Source organism: Triticum dicoccoides, chromosome 6B, assembly GCF_002162155.2.
Source record: "Triticum dicoccoides isolate Atlit2015 ecotype Zavitan chromosome 6B, WEW_v2.0, whole genome shotgun sequence".
Lineage (NCBI taxonomy): Eukaryota > Viridiplantae > Streptophyta > Magnoliopsida > Poales > Poaceae > Triticum > Triticum dicoccoides.
Genome location: NC_041391.1, coordinates 671757342 through 671770626, shown reverse-complemented (window position 1 = coordinate 671770626; position 13285 = coordinate 671757342). Strand labels below are relative to the sequence as shown.

At 45.6% G+C, this 13285-nt stretch overlaps 1 pseudogene; it reads right to left on the bottom strand.

The window, feature by feature from the left end:
- The window catches only part of LOC119321453, a 3434-nt pseudogene extending 2358 nt beyond the window's left edge, over positions 1-1076 (bottom strand).
- Between the last annotated feature and the right edge of the window lie 12209 nt (positions 1077-13285).

The window sequence follows — 13285 nt, the reverse complement described above, 5'->3', positions numbered from 1 at the left end:
GCCACGCCGTGCCTCGCCCGCGGCCGCCGCCATTCCCTGACGCGAGCTCCTCAAGCTCGACGCAGATGGCCTGCGCCGCTGCTGGAGTGCCGCGGACGAGGCCGGCCTCGTCGCAACTGTCGCCACCAGGAGCTCCGGCTTCGCCGGCTTGGGAGGGGAAGGGGTCGCCGGCTCGGGAGGGGAAGGGGGTCGGCCGGCTCGGGAGAGGGGAATGGGGTCGCACAGGAGGCACAGAGGAGGAAGAGAAGAGAAGATATAAAGAGAGAAAGAAGAAAGATTAGAGGAAGAAGAAACTTACATGTGGGCTCCACATGTAAGTTAACGGTCAAAGTAAACGGTCAAACTAACGGTTATCTTACATGCGGTCCCAACTTGTCATAATCGTGATCAACCGATAAAGACTCGACGATTTGGGTTTTTTGAAACAGCAAACCACCCATTTGGTAGTTATTTGAGAAAAAATAAAATCCGGTAGTTTTTTGGAACCCAAAGTAGTAGTTTTATGCTATTTACTCCCAAACCGGCCGCAAAGCTCGGCCCAATGTTCTACGCAACCTGAATTGCCGGGCTTCGAGTTGACCAACACAGCTTGAGCAATTTTTCTGCCGCTCTTCCCTAATTGCAGAAACCTGGGAGCAACAGGAAAGCCATGTCCGCTTCAGAATTCGGGCGAATCGAACCAGAATCCTAAATAACACAGCAATAAGCACCAACCAAATAAGATATTGCAGGCGGGCGGCGGTGGCTGACCTCGACATCACGACGATCTCCTCCAGTGGGCGCCTCGAGGGCGGCGGGGAACCCTGCCCCGGCCAATCAAGGGAACCTGGTGGCATGACACACGCTCATTGAGAATTTGGATTCGGCGAGGACGAATGGACTCGCGGGGAGCGAGGAGATCAAATCAAAGGCACGGGTGCAGAGGTGAGGCGCTTACCGACGTGGTGGAACCGTTGGACGGCGCGGGGAGGATCACTATGGCGAGGGAAGGGAAACCCTAGAGGCGGCCATGATCGGCGGCGACGGCTGAGGCGTCCACGGGGATCGGTGGCGGCGGCGGCGTCAACGTCGTCCATTGGGGTCCGGCGGCGGCTGCGGCGGTTGGAGACGGGGAGATGACCTAGGGATAGCTAGGGATTGAGGGAGCGAGCAGGTAGGTGGATCGGGAGGAGCGGTGGTTCGTGCGGGATGGTTTAGGTCAGGACGAATCGCTCGTACGTGCGACCAAACTGCTGGGTTTTTTCGTAGGTTAATTTTCGTAGAGTTTTTTTTAAACGTTTTTTCCAAGACGGACCGAGTGGGAGGTGGGAATCGACAGTGTGGGCATCGTCTTTTTTTGTTTGGGCGCTGGAACCAGGGCCGGATCGGTGATAGGTTGGAGGTGGGAATGAGGACGAAAAAAAACCAAAAAAGGTGGGACGAAAATTGATCGGCGGAGACTACCAACTGCTCCATTAGGAGTAGAGATTAGGACAGTATTGTCAGGGACGAAGGTAGAAAAGATGAGCACGGATGTCAGCTTATGCCCACTGTAGCACATACTAGCATATACCAACGCGGCGGCACGCCGCGCCTTGTTATGGTTAATAGTGTATATACTATAGTATGTATTTAAAAAAAATCTCTTTTTATTTATTAGTCTTCGCTCAGGGTGAAATTTTATTTTGTTGGTAATAATCTGTCTTAAGTGGTCTAATAGAGGTGTGCACGCAATACTATGTTAAAATCATGTTTGCGCTCATCTGCTGATCATTTTGCTAATTGGTTGGTTACTACTTATTCATTTAATTTTTTGCATGTCTATTAAGTAACATAATTTTGGATGATTTTTTTATGAACATAAAGGCATTGTGGATGCTAAGGTGCTTTTAAAAGGGAGAGTTTTTATTGCATGAAGTAATCGATACATATTACACAAGGGAAGTACTTCTTTATATCGCATGCTAAGTTTGAGTTTGGTGGATCTTGGTGAATCATCTATGTAGTATATAAATTTTTATGTACATATCTTTTTCTTATTTTAGTTATTTCAGTTGTGGCCGCACTTCGCTGGTGCATTCGTGTGTCGGTTTTTCTATTTTGTGTGAACTTCTGTTTGTCGCCGTTCATGTTCAGAACCTGATACCAGATCTTCATGTCTTTTCACAAATTAGAAAAGATAAAGGTTCACTAAAAAAGGTAAAGGTGTATATTTTCCTTTTGAAATCTCCTAAAAAAACTTAAAAAAAACGTTTTTCCATGAACTGGATGCCCAAGTGCTGGCACACGATGTGTGGCCGTAGCGTTTTCTTCTGTGGTTTGTTTTGTCAAACTACGTTCCGTGTGACGGCATGGGATCTGTTTGCTTTTCTTTTGTCGCTGGTGGATGCAGGCTTTGATTGGGCGTCAATTTCAGAGTGATGTGAGATGTGACTACGTGCATGTGCATGGGATTGAGAGGCGAGGTAACTACGTGAATGAGTGAGTTTTGCATGGGGGTGGCCACATGGTTATAACATCATGGGATTGGAGGCGAGGTGGCTACGTGAATGAGTGAGTTTTGCATGGGGGTGGCCACATGGTTATAACGTCATGGGATTGGGAGGCGAGGTGGCTACGTGAATGAGTGCGTTTTGCATGGGGGTGGCCACATGGTTATAACATCAACGGTTTTTTTCCTTTCCATGCATACTGGTCAAAAGATCATGTGGTTTAAGCGTACACGCGCTTTTGGTTCATTTATTTTCGTTTGCATACGTAGCTACGGCTGCTTAGCATGGCGGTTTTCCTTCTTTATTCTTTTTACGCTTGAATGCGTAGGTGCTAGGATTATAGTAGTCCCAAGCATTCTCCATCACAAAAAGTCTTACTCTACTAAGTACACCATCATTCTCTCACAGCTATTTTTTTAGTTGCGTACTTAATTAGAGATGGAGTAGTACGTAAATGCTGGTCAGTAGATTTCATCATAGAGATGTAGTGGTACGTAGAGATGGAGTAGTACGTAACATGGCAGGATGAAACACTGATCGGGTAAATTCCACAGAGCAGAGCAGAGGAGAGCGGGGCCTAGTTGTCTCAATATGTTATCCATCACAGCGAATGAGGGAATAATTAGCACATTGACCGTGATGGGTGCGGAGGAACTAATTAATCCACATGCAACCGAAAGTACCTTTTTGCATGAGCTTGATGAATAGTAAAATCAAAACAAAATTAAAAAAATAAAAAATTCTAATTTTTTTGGAGAAACATTGACAAAAGTTTTAAGTGCTCGCAAAAAAAATCGTCTTGAAATCACATTACTAGAAGGCGTAGCAAAAAAAAAATTGATAGTCTGCATCCACTGGCAATAAGCTTATAGCAAGCTTATTAGCTTTGTCCTGTTTGGCGCTAAAATCCTCCAACGCTTGCTGTTACACCAGAAAGTATGCATCTGAATGCTCCAGGGACTTCCGCAGTACTTCGGCTGATCGATGTCTTTCAGCTTGTAGTTGAGACTCAATAAACCGAACTGATTCAGACAGTGAGTTTGAATAGCTTGTGCCAGCGGTACTGGCCAGTAACTTGAACACTAAACCAAGACATGATTTTGGGGTTGTTTCACTGTCTTCAAGATAGTTTTCCTTAGCTGTTTTCTCAATATATCAATCTTCATGTCTCGACCATTTTGAGACTCCTCGTCATGTCCGTAATCACATTCGGGACTCCGAACAAACTTCAGTACATCAAAAATCATAAACTCATAATATAACTGTCATCGAAACCTTAAGCGTGCGGACCCTATGGGTTCAAGAACTATGTAGACATGACCGAGAACCGTTTCCGGTCAATAACCAATAGCGGAACCTGGATGCTCATATTGACTCCTACATATTCTACGAAGATCTTTATCGGTCAAACCGCATAACAACATGCGTTGTTCCCTTTGTCATCGGTATGTTACTTGCCCGAGATTCGATCGTCGGTATCCTAACACCTAGTTCAATCTCGTTACCGGCGAGTCTCTTTACTCGTTACGTAATGCATCATTCCGTAACTAACTCATTAGCTACATTACTTGCAAGGCTTATAGTGATATGCATTACCGAGAGGGCCCAGTGATACCTCTTCGACAATCGGAGTGACAAAACCTAATATCGAAATACGCCAACTCAACATGTACCTTTGGAGACACCTGTAGAGCTCCTTTATAATCACCCAGTTACGTTGTGACATTTGGTAGCACACAAAGTGTTCCTATGGTAAACGGGAGTTGCATAATCTCATAGTTGTAGGAACATGTATAGGTCATGAAGAAAGCAATAGCAACATACTGAACGATCAAGTGCTAAGCTAACGGAATGGGTCATGTCAATCACATCATTCTACTAATGATGTGATCCCGTTAATCAAATGACAAATCATGTCTATGGTGAGGAAACATAACCATCTTTGATAAATGAGCTAGTCAAGTAGAGGCATACTAGTGACATTAAGTTTGTCTATGTATTCACACATGTATTATGTTTCCGGTTAATACAATTCTAGCATGAATAAGAAATAAATAATAACTTTATTATTGCCTCTAGGGCATATTTCCTTCAATATTCCCATATACCCTAAAAACATCAAAGACGACAATAGATCGGGAGTTCCGCCGCCGCAAGCCTCGGTAGCCACCAAAAACCAATCGGGACCCTGTTCCGGCACCCTGCCGGAGGGGGAACCCATCACAGGTGGCCATCTTCATCATCCCGGCGCTCTCCATGACGAGGAGGGAATAATTCACCCTCGGGGCTGAGGGTATGTGTTGGGTAACGTAGCAGAAATTCAAAATTTTCTACGCAACACCAAGATCAATCTATGGAGTAATCTAGCAACGAAGGGATGGGGAGTGCATCTACATACCCTTGTAGATCGCTAAGCGGAAGCGTTCAAGTGAACGGGGTTGATGGAGTCGTACTCGTCGTGATCCAAATCACCGATGATCCTAGCGCGGAACAGACGGCACCTCCGCGTTCAACACACATACGGTTGGGAGAGACATCTCCTCCTTCTTGATCTAGCAAGGGGAGGAGAGGTTGATGGAGATCCAGCAGCATGACGGCGTGGTGGTGGAAGTAGCGGGATCCCGGCAGGGCTTCGCCAAGCGCAAGCGGGGAGGAAGAGGTGTCACGGGAGGGAGGGAGGCGCCAGGGACTCAGGTGCGGCTGCCCTCCCTCCCCTCCACTATATATAGCGTCCTAGGGGGGGCGCCGGCCCCTTGTAGATCCCATCTAGGGAGGGGGGGCGGCTGCCCTAGGGGTGGCTTGGCCTCCAAGCCAAGTGGAGGCGCCCCCACCCCTTAGGGTTTCTAACCCTAGGTGTATGGGAGGCCCAAGGGGGGCGCACCAGCCCACCAGGGGCTGGTTCCCACGCCCCTTCAGCCCATGGGGCCCTCCGGGATAGGTGGCCCCACCCGGTGGACCACCGGGACCCTTCCGGTGGTCCCGGTACAATACCGATGACCCCCGAAACTTTCCCGATGGCCGAAACTTGACTTCCTATATATAAATCTTTACCTCCGGACTATTCCGGAACTCCTCGTGACATCCGGGATCTCATTCGGGACTCCGAACAACTTTCGGGTTACCGCATACTAATATCTCTACAACCCTAGTGTCACCGAACCTTAAGTGTGTAGACCCTACGGGTTCGGGAACCATGCAGACATGATCGAGACAACTCTACGGCCAATAACCAACAGCGGGATCTGGATACCCATGTTGGCTCCCACATGTTCCACGACGATCTCATCGGATGAACCACGATGTCGAGGATTCAATCAATCCCGTATTCAATTCCCTTTGTCTACCGGTATAGTACTTGCCCGAGATTCGATCGTCGGTATCCCGATATCTTGTTCAATCTCGTTACCGGCAAGTCTCTTTACTCGTTCCGTAACACATAATCCCGTGATCAACCCCTTGGTCACATTGTGCACATTATGATGATGTCCTACCGAGTGGGCCCAGAGATACCTCTCCGTCATACGGAGTGACAAATCCTAGTCTTGATTCGTGCCAACCCAACAGACACTTTCGGAGATACCCGTAGTGCACCTTTATAGCCACCCAGTTACGTTGTGACGTTTGGTACACCCAAAGCATTCCTACGGTATCCGGGAGTTGCACAATCTCATGGTCTAAGGAAATAATACTTGACATTAGAAAAGCTTTAGCATACGAACTACACGATCTTTGTGCTAGGCTTAGGATTGGGTCTTGTCCATCACATCATTCTCCTAACGATGTGATCCCGTTATCAACGACATCCAATGTCCATGGTCAGGAAACCGTAACCATCTATTGATCAACGAGCCAGTCAACTAGAGGCTTACTAGGGACATGGTGTTGTCTATGTACCCACACATGTATCTGAGTTTCCTATCAATACAATTATAGCATGGATAATAAACGATTATCATGAACAAGGAAATATAATAATAATAACTAATTTATTATTGCCTCTAGGGCATATTTCCAACAGTCTCCCACTTGCACTAGAGTCAACAATCTAGTTCACATCGCCATGTGATTAACACTCACAGGTCACATCGCCATGTGACCAACATCCAAAGTGTTTTACTAGCGTCAATAAACTAGTTCACATCATCATGTGTTTAAAACTCAATGAGTTCTAGGGTTTGATCATGTTTTGCTTGTGAGAGTGGTTTTAGTCAACGGGTCTACAACATTCAGATCCGTATGTACTTCGCAAATCTCTAGGTCATATTGTAAATGCTGCTTCCACGCTCCACTTGGAGCTATTCCAAATGGTTGCTCCACTATACGTATCCGGTTTGCTACTCAGAGTCATTCGGATACGTGTTAAAGCTTGCATCGACGTAACCCTTTATGCCGAACTCTTTATCACCTCCATAATCGAGAAACATGTCCTTATTACTCCAAGGACAATTTTGACCACTGTCCAATGATCCATTCCTGGATCACTCTTGTACCCCCTTGCCAGACACGTGGCAAGGCACATATCAGGTGCGGTACAAAGCATGACATACTATATAGAGCCTATGGCTAAGGCATAGGGGACGACATTCGTCCTTTCTCTTTCTTCTGCCGTGGTCGAGCTTTAAGTCTTAACTTCATACCTTACAACTCAGGCAAGAACTCCTTCTTTGACTGATCCATCTTGAACACCTTCAAGATCATGTCAAGGTATGTGCTCATTTGAAAGTACCATTAAGCGTTTTTGATCTATCCTTATAGATCTTGATGCTCAATGTTCAAGCAGCTTAATCCAGGTTTTCTATTGAAAAACACTTTCAAATAACCCTATATGCTTTCCAGAAATTCTACATCATTTCCGATCAACAATATGTCAACAACATATACTCATCAGAAATGCTATAGTGCTCCCGGTCACTTCTTTGAAAATACAAGTTTCTCATAAACTTTGTATAAACCTAAAATCTTTGATCATCTCATCAAAGCGTATATTCCATCTCCGAGATGCTTACTCCAGTCCTTAGAAGGACTACTGGAGCTTTGCATACTTGTTAGCATGCATCTTTCAGGATTGACAAAACCTTCTGGTTGTATCTCATACAATCTTTCCTCAAGGAAATCATCGAGGAAATAATGTTTTGACATCCTATCTGCAAGATTTCATAAATAATGCAGTAACTGCTAATACAATTCCAACAGACTCTTAGCATCTCTACGAGTGAGAAAGTCTCCCCGTAGTCAACTCCTTGAACTTGTCGGAAAACATCTTAGCGACAAGTCGAGCTTTCTAAATGGTGACATACCATCATTGTCTATCTTCCCTTTTAGAATCCATCTGTACTCAACAGCCTTACGACCATCGAGTAGTTCTTCCAAAGTCTATACTTTGTTTTCATACATGGATCCTCTCTCGGATTTTATGGCCTCGAGCCATTCGTTGGAATCCGGGCCCACCATCGCTTCTCCATAGCTCGTAGGTTCATTGTTGACTAGCAACATGACCTCCAAGACAGGATTAAGTACCACTCTGAAGTAGTACGCATCCTTGTCGACCTACGAGGTTTGGTAGTGACGTGATCTGAAGTTTCATGATCACTATCATTAGCTTCCACTTCAATTGGTGTAGGCGCTATAGGAACAACTTCCTGTGCCCTGCTACACACTAGTTGAAGTGATGGTTCAATAACCTCATCAAGTCTCCACCATCCTCCCACTCAATTCTTTCAAGAGAAAGTTTTTCTCGAGAAAGGACCCGATTCTAGAAACAATCCCTTTTGCTTCCGGAACTGAGACAGAAGGTATACCCAACTGTTTAGGGTGTCCTATGAAGATGCATTTATCCGCTTTGGGTTCGAGCTTATCAGGCTAAAACTTTTCACATAAGCGTTGCAGCCCCAAACTTTTAGGAAATGACAGCTTAGGTTTCTCTAAACCATAGTTCATACGGTGTCATCTCAACGGAATTACGTGGTGCCCTATTCAAAGTGAATGTGGTTGTCTCTAATGCCTAACCCATAAACGATAGTGGCGATAAGAGACATCATGATATGCACCATATCCAATAGGGTGCATTTATGATGTTCGGACACACCATCACACTATGGCGTTCCAGGCGGTATTGGTTGTGAAACAATTTCCACAATGTCTTAATTGTATGCCAAACTCATAATTCAGATACTCATCTCTATGATTATGTCATAGACATTTTTATCCTCCTGTCACGACGATCTCCAACTTCACTCTGAAATTACTTGAACCTTTCAACAATTCAGATTTGTGTTTCATCAAGTAAATATACTCAGTATCTACTCAAATCATCTGTGAAGTAAGAACATCGATATCCACTGTGTGCCTCAGCACTCATTGGACTGCACACATCAAATGTATTACTTCCAACAAGTTGCTTTCTTGTTCCATTTTACTGAAAACGAGGCTTTTCAGTCATCTTGCCCATGTGGTATGATTTGCATGTCTCAAGTGATTCAAAATCAAGTGAGTCCAAACGGTCCATCTGCATGGAGTTTCTTCATGCATATATACCAATAGACATGGTTCACATGTCTCAATCTTTTCAAAAACGAGTGAGTCCAAAGATCCATCAATATGGAGCTTCTTCATGCGTTTTATACCAGTATGACTTAAGTGGCAGTGCCACAAGTATGTGGTACTATCATTACTACCTTATATCTTTTGGCACGAACATGTGTATCACTACGATCGAGATTCAATAAACCATTCATTTTAGGTGCAAGACCGTTGAAGGTATTATTCAAATAAACAGAGTAACCATTATTCTCCTTAAATGAATAACCGTATTGCGATAAACATAATCCAATCATGTTTATGCTCAACGCAAACACCAAATAACAATTATTTAGGTTTAACACCAATCTCGATGGTAGAGGGAGCATGCGATGCTTGATCACATCAACCTTGGAAACACTTCCAACACACATCGTTATCTCACCTTTAGCTAGTCTCCGTTTATTCCGTAGCTCTTTTTATTTCGAGTTACTAACACTTAGCAATCGAGCCGGTATCTTAATACCCTGGTGCTACTAGGAGTACTAGTAAAGTACACATTTAATACAATGTATATCCAATATACTTCTATCGACCTTGCCAGCCTTCTCATCTATCAAGTATCTAGGGTAGTCCTGCTTCAGTGACCGTTCCCCTCATTACAGAAGCACTTAGTCTCGGGTTTGGATTCAACCTTGGGTTTCTTCACTAGAGCAGCAACTGATTTGCCGTTTCATGAAGTATCCCTTCTTGCCCTTGCCCTTCTTGAAACTAGTCACTACTAGGGAAAAGGCTAGCAGCAGCGCGGGTTTTAGATGTATCAGTAGCGCGGGTACACGCGCTACTAATAAGGCGCTACAGCTAACGCCATAGCAGTAGCGCGTGCTCACACGCGCTACTGCTACACAAGTGTAGCAGCAGCGCGGTTAGAGGAAGCTCGCTACTGCTAGTAGCGCTAGTGCGCTTTGGCTGGATGCGCTACTGCTACTGAGGCGCTGCTGCTAACTTTTATACACTCGCTACTGCTAATTTAAGTAGTTTTTTTGGCATATTTGTTTTGTATTTGAACGGGCTTTGTAGAAGAATCTTTAGCACATAGAAATGCCATCATGATACACATACAAATGCCTGCGAGACCACAAATGTAATCATAGCATGTACATACAAATAGTCTCATCATAATCATCATCCAACACAAAGTGATATCTTGTCATCATCTCGAAAATAGCGATACATGCAAGTCTCGAATACTTGCAACTACAACAACGTCATCCATCTAAACAAAGTTATACGCAAGAAGTGCTATCACTATGAGTGAGAGCGGAACTATGCAGTACATGAGGTGGCAGTTACGAGTCCTCTCTCGCGCTAGCGTGAACCTCAAGTAACTAGCTTCTCCTTCTTGTCTGCTTTTGAAGCCTTTATGGCTGGCGCCCGTGAACCCATTCACTTGCGCCTGACACTCATGCCACTCGTTGTACACCCCCGGAACCTTCCCTTTGTACACGACATAGCATTTCCATCTCGCCATCAAGAAACTAGGTACCTGTTAGAGATGCATGTTCATGAAGAGGATGTACAATCATATATATGCAACAAAATATACTAGAGCAACACCGAAAAAGAAAGGGTTAGCAACTAGATGCAACATATACAATAAGCAAATTAATTAACTAGAGGTACGCAGGTCATCGTACGCAAACTAACAAAGTAGCGTTACGCAAGTTCGGCAGGGACCGTGGACATCACAAAGTTTCATCGCTACAAAAAGTATACAAGTTCAACTGACACATATCATCATCATCGGCATCATAAATCACTAGAAGTTCCATCCTTCCATATCATCGAGGACGAACCCTAGCTTCTTGAACGGCGTGAGGTCTAGACGTTGCATGCCTATGCGAGTTCGGACGTCAGCTCGCGATATAGGGCCGTGGTGGAACATCCCCTTCTCATCGACGACTTCTTTCATGATGATCGTCGCAATGTCGCTTTGGATGCGAAAGAAGTCATCTCTAAGTTTATAATTCGCTTCTCCATGATATTCTAGCCACTTGTGGATATGATCATCATTTCTGCTGTTAATGCGAAGCTTTTGGTGATCCGTGTTGAACTGAATCATGAGATGGACGATGTAGAATCCATCCTTCTTGCTTGGTTTTGGGACATGGATGCAGGAGAAGTTAGTTTTATGCGCGAAACCCATCTTCTTGTTCCTTTGTTTCTTGATCTGCACGTGGCCACCTCTAAAGCTGAAGCCTTGGAGAGCATCATCTAGAATATTCATTATGTGGGTGTAGTCCTTTTTCTCGTAGTCTCTGGAAGGGTCAAAATACACGGCGTGGGAGACTTGCGGGTAAAGAACGATAAGGACGGCGCGCCCGTTGCTGCGGGGAAAAGACACCTCAAATTATTCCCCATAAGAGAGAGAAGGAATGATTGAAATGTACGAAAGGGTTGTCCGGAACTGACTTACTTTGGATGATAAGGCACGAGGACAATTTCCCGGTCCTTATTCTGTACCATGAAGTTTTGGAGGTATTCCCTAGCAGTTTCACGCTCAAAGTCGCCGAGACTCAAGAAAGACTCGTGCATGTAGTACGGATCCGCCACACAGATTTGCGAGACTTCTTCACTCTTCATGACGGAGCTCATATGTAGCGCAAAAAGGCGGACGATAGTAAAATCAAGCCGCCTTGTCAGAAACATCTCAAAGATATGGTCAAATCGCAGGAAGAACACCTCCGCGGGCCATGTGTCGATGTAGCACTTCCCTTCAGGCACACGAGCCGCGTATGTCGGATATCCTGGATCCTTTGAGGCTAGTAGGCTTTTCTCAGTCGACAGCACATGGTCGTGCAGTCTCCTGAGATCCCCTGATAGTGCCTCCAGCGGTTTCGGCGGTAGCATCGGCTCGCCCGTGAGATGGAACATGACCGCTACTTTCACGGGTACACGCTCTTTAGAATGCATCGTCTGGCTGCTGTGTGCTCTGGCTTGTTTGGAGGCAGTTACCTTCCCCGATCTCTTCCTCTCCTTTTTCTTGGGCACACCTTCTAGACCCTTCCTTAACCCCTGCCCCAGTGTTCCCGGGCTAAGTACTGTACGACCCTCGCGCCCGGCTAGTTGAGCCTATGTTGAGGCGGCATCTTCAGGTGTGTCCTGTGAGGATTTCATGAAGAGCGACTTTTTGCAATCCATGGTACGACCCTGCCCGGGCATATCATCCATATCCTCATTAGCAAGCTGATAGCCTGATTCGTCATATAGTTGACTCATCATATCTATGTCACAGTCATACGCGTTTGTATTGAGGTAATCCATAGGGTCGACCTTCGTCTCATCATCCATTCTCTGTTCTACAGAAGAAATTACATCAGCCAGTACTATTGCACCCCCTTCATCATGTCGTCCGCCGCTCTCACCCGGCACTACAGGAGCTGGTAATTGCGTAGGCGGGGTGGTGGTCTCCGCACATGCTTGTTGATGTGCGGTAGTTATTGGTGTGCTCTCGGCCGGCTCTAGACGAATAAGATTCTTCGGCCATAGCAGCACCCAACCCTTGCAGCTTCCAATCCGCAGCGGGGTCTCGTCGTCCGCTCCCACATGATGTACTGGAGGAGGCAAATCCTCGTGCCCTGATTTCACACTGGTCAAGCTAACCCTGAAGTGCCCAGCGGGGATCGGCTGGTTGTGGAACGTGCGTTGAGAGGGGTCCATTATCATCCCCTTTCCCACGTCCACCTTCTGGCCTTTGATCAAGTAGAGTATGGTGCACGGGGTTTCTTTTGCCTGCAAACACATATGTCTGTGGCGTAAAACAACCGAAAGGTAACAAAAATGGAATATTATATATATATATATATATATATATATATATATATATGTTGGTGCGACATGTAATTACCGTGACGGCGTCGAGCTCAGCCAAAGACGAAGGCCCACCTAGCGTGCCTGAGACTGAGGACGGGCTCCTATGAGCGGGAGCGGCTGCGAGAGGAGGCCCGGTTGCTTGAGCAAGTGATGGTGTGATGGTGTTGTTGTTCATGGAGTTGCTCGCGACGAAACTGGGCATCGGGAAATCATGTACCGTCTTGTCTGGGTTTTCCTTCGCCTAGTTGATGATAACTGGAACCAAGTTAGTAGCAAAATCATTTCTACAGCCAGTTACAGCTGCATTGACTGCCTGCTGTAGCAACTCATATTTGTCCTCGGCTGCTTTTTTCGCGTCCTCAGCTGCTTTTTTCTTGACCACAAGCTTCACCTTTGCGTCGATGTCCACCCGACTAAACTTCTTT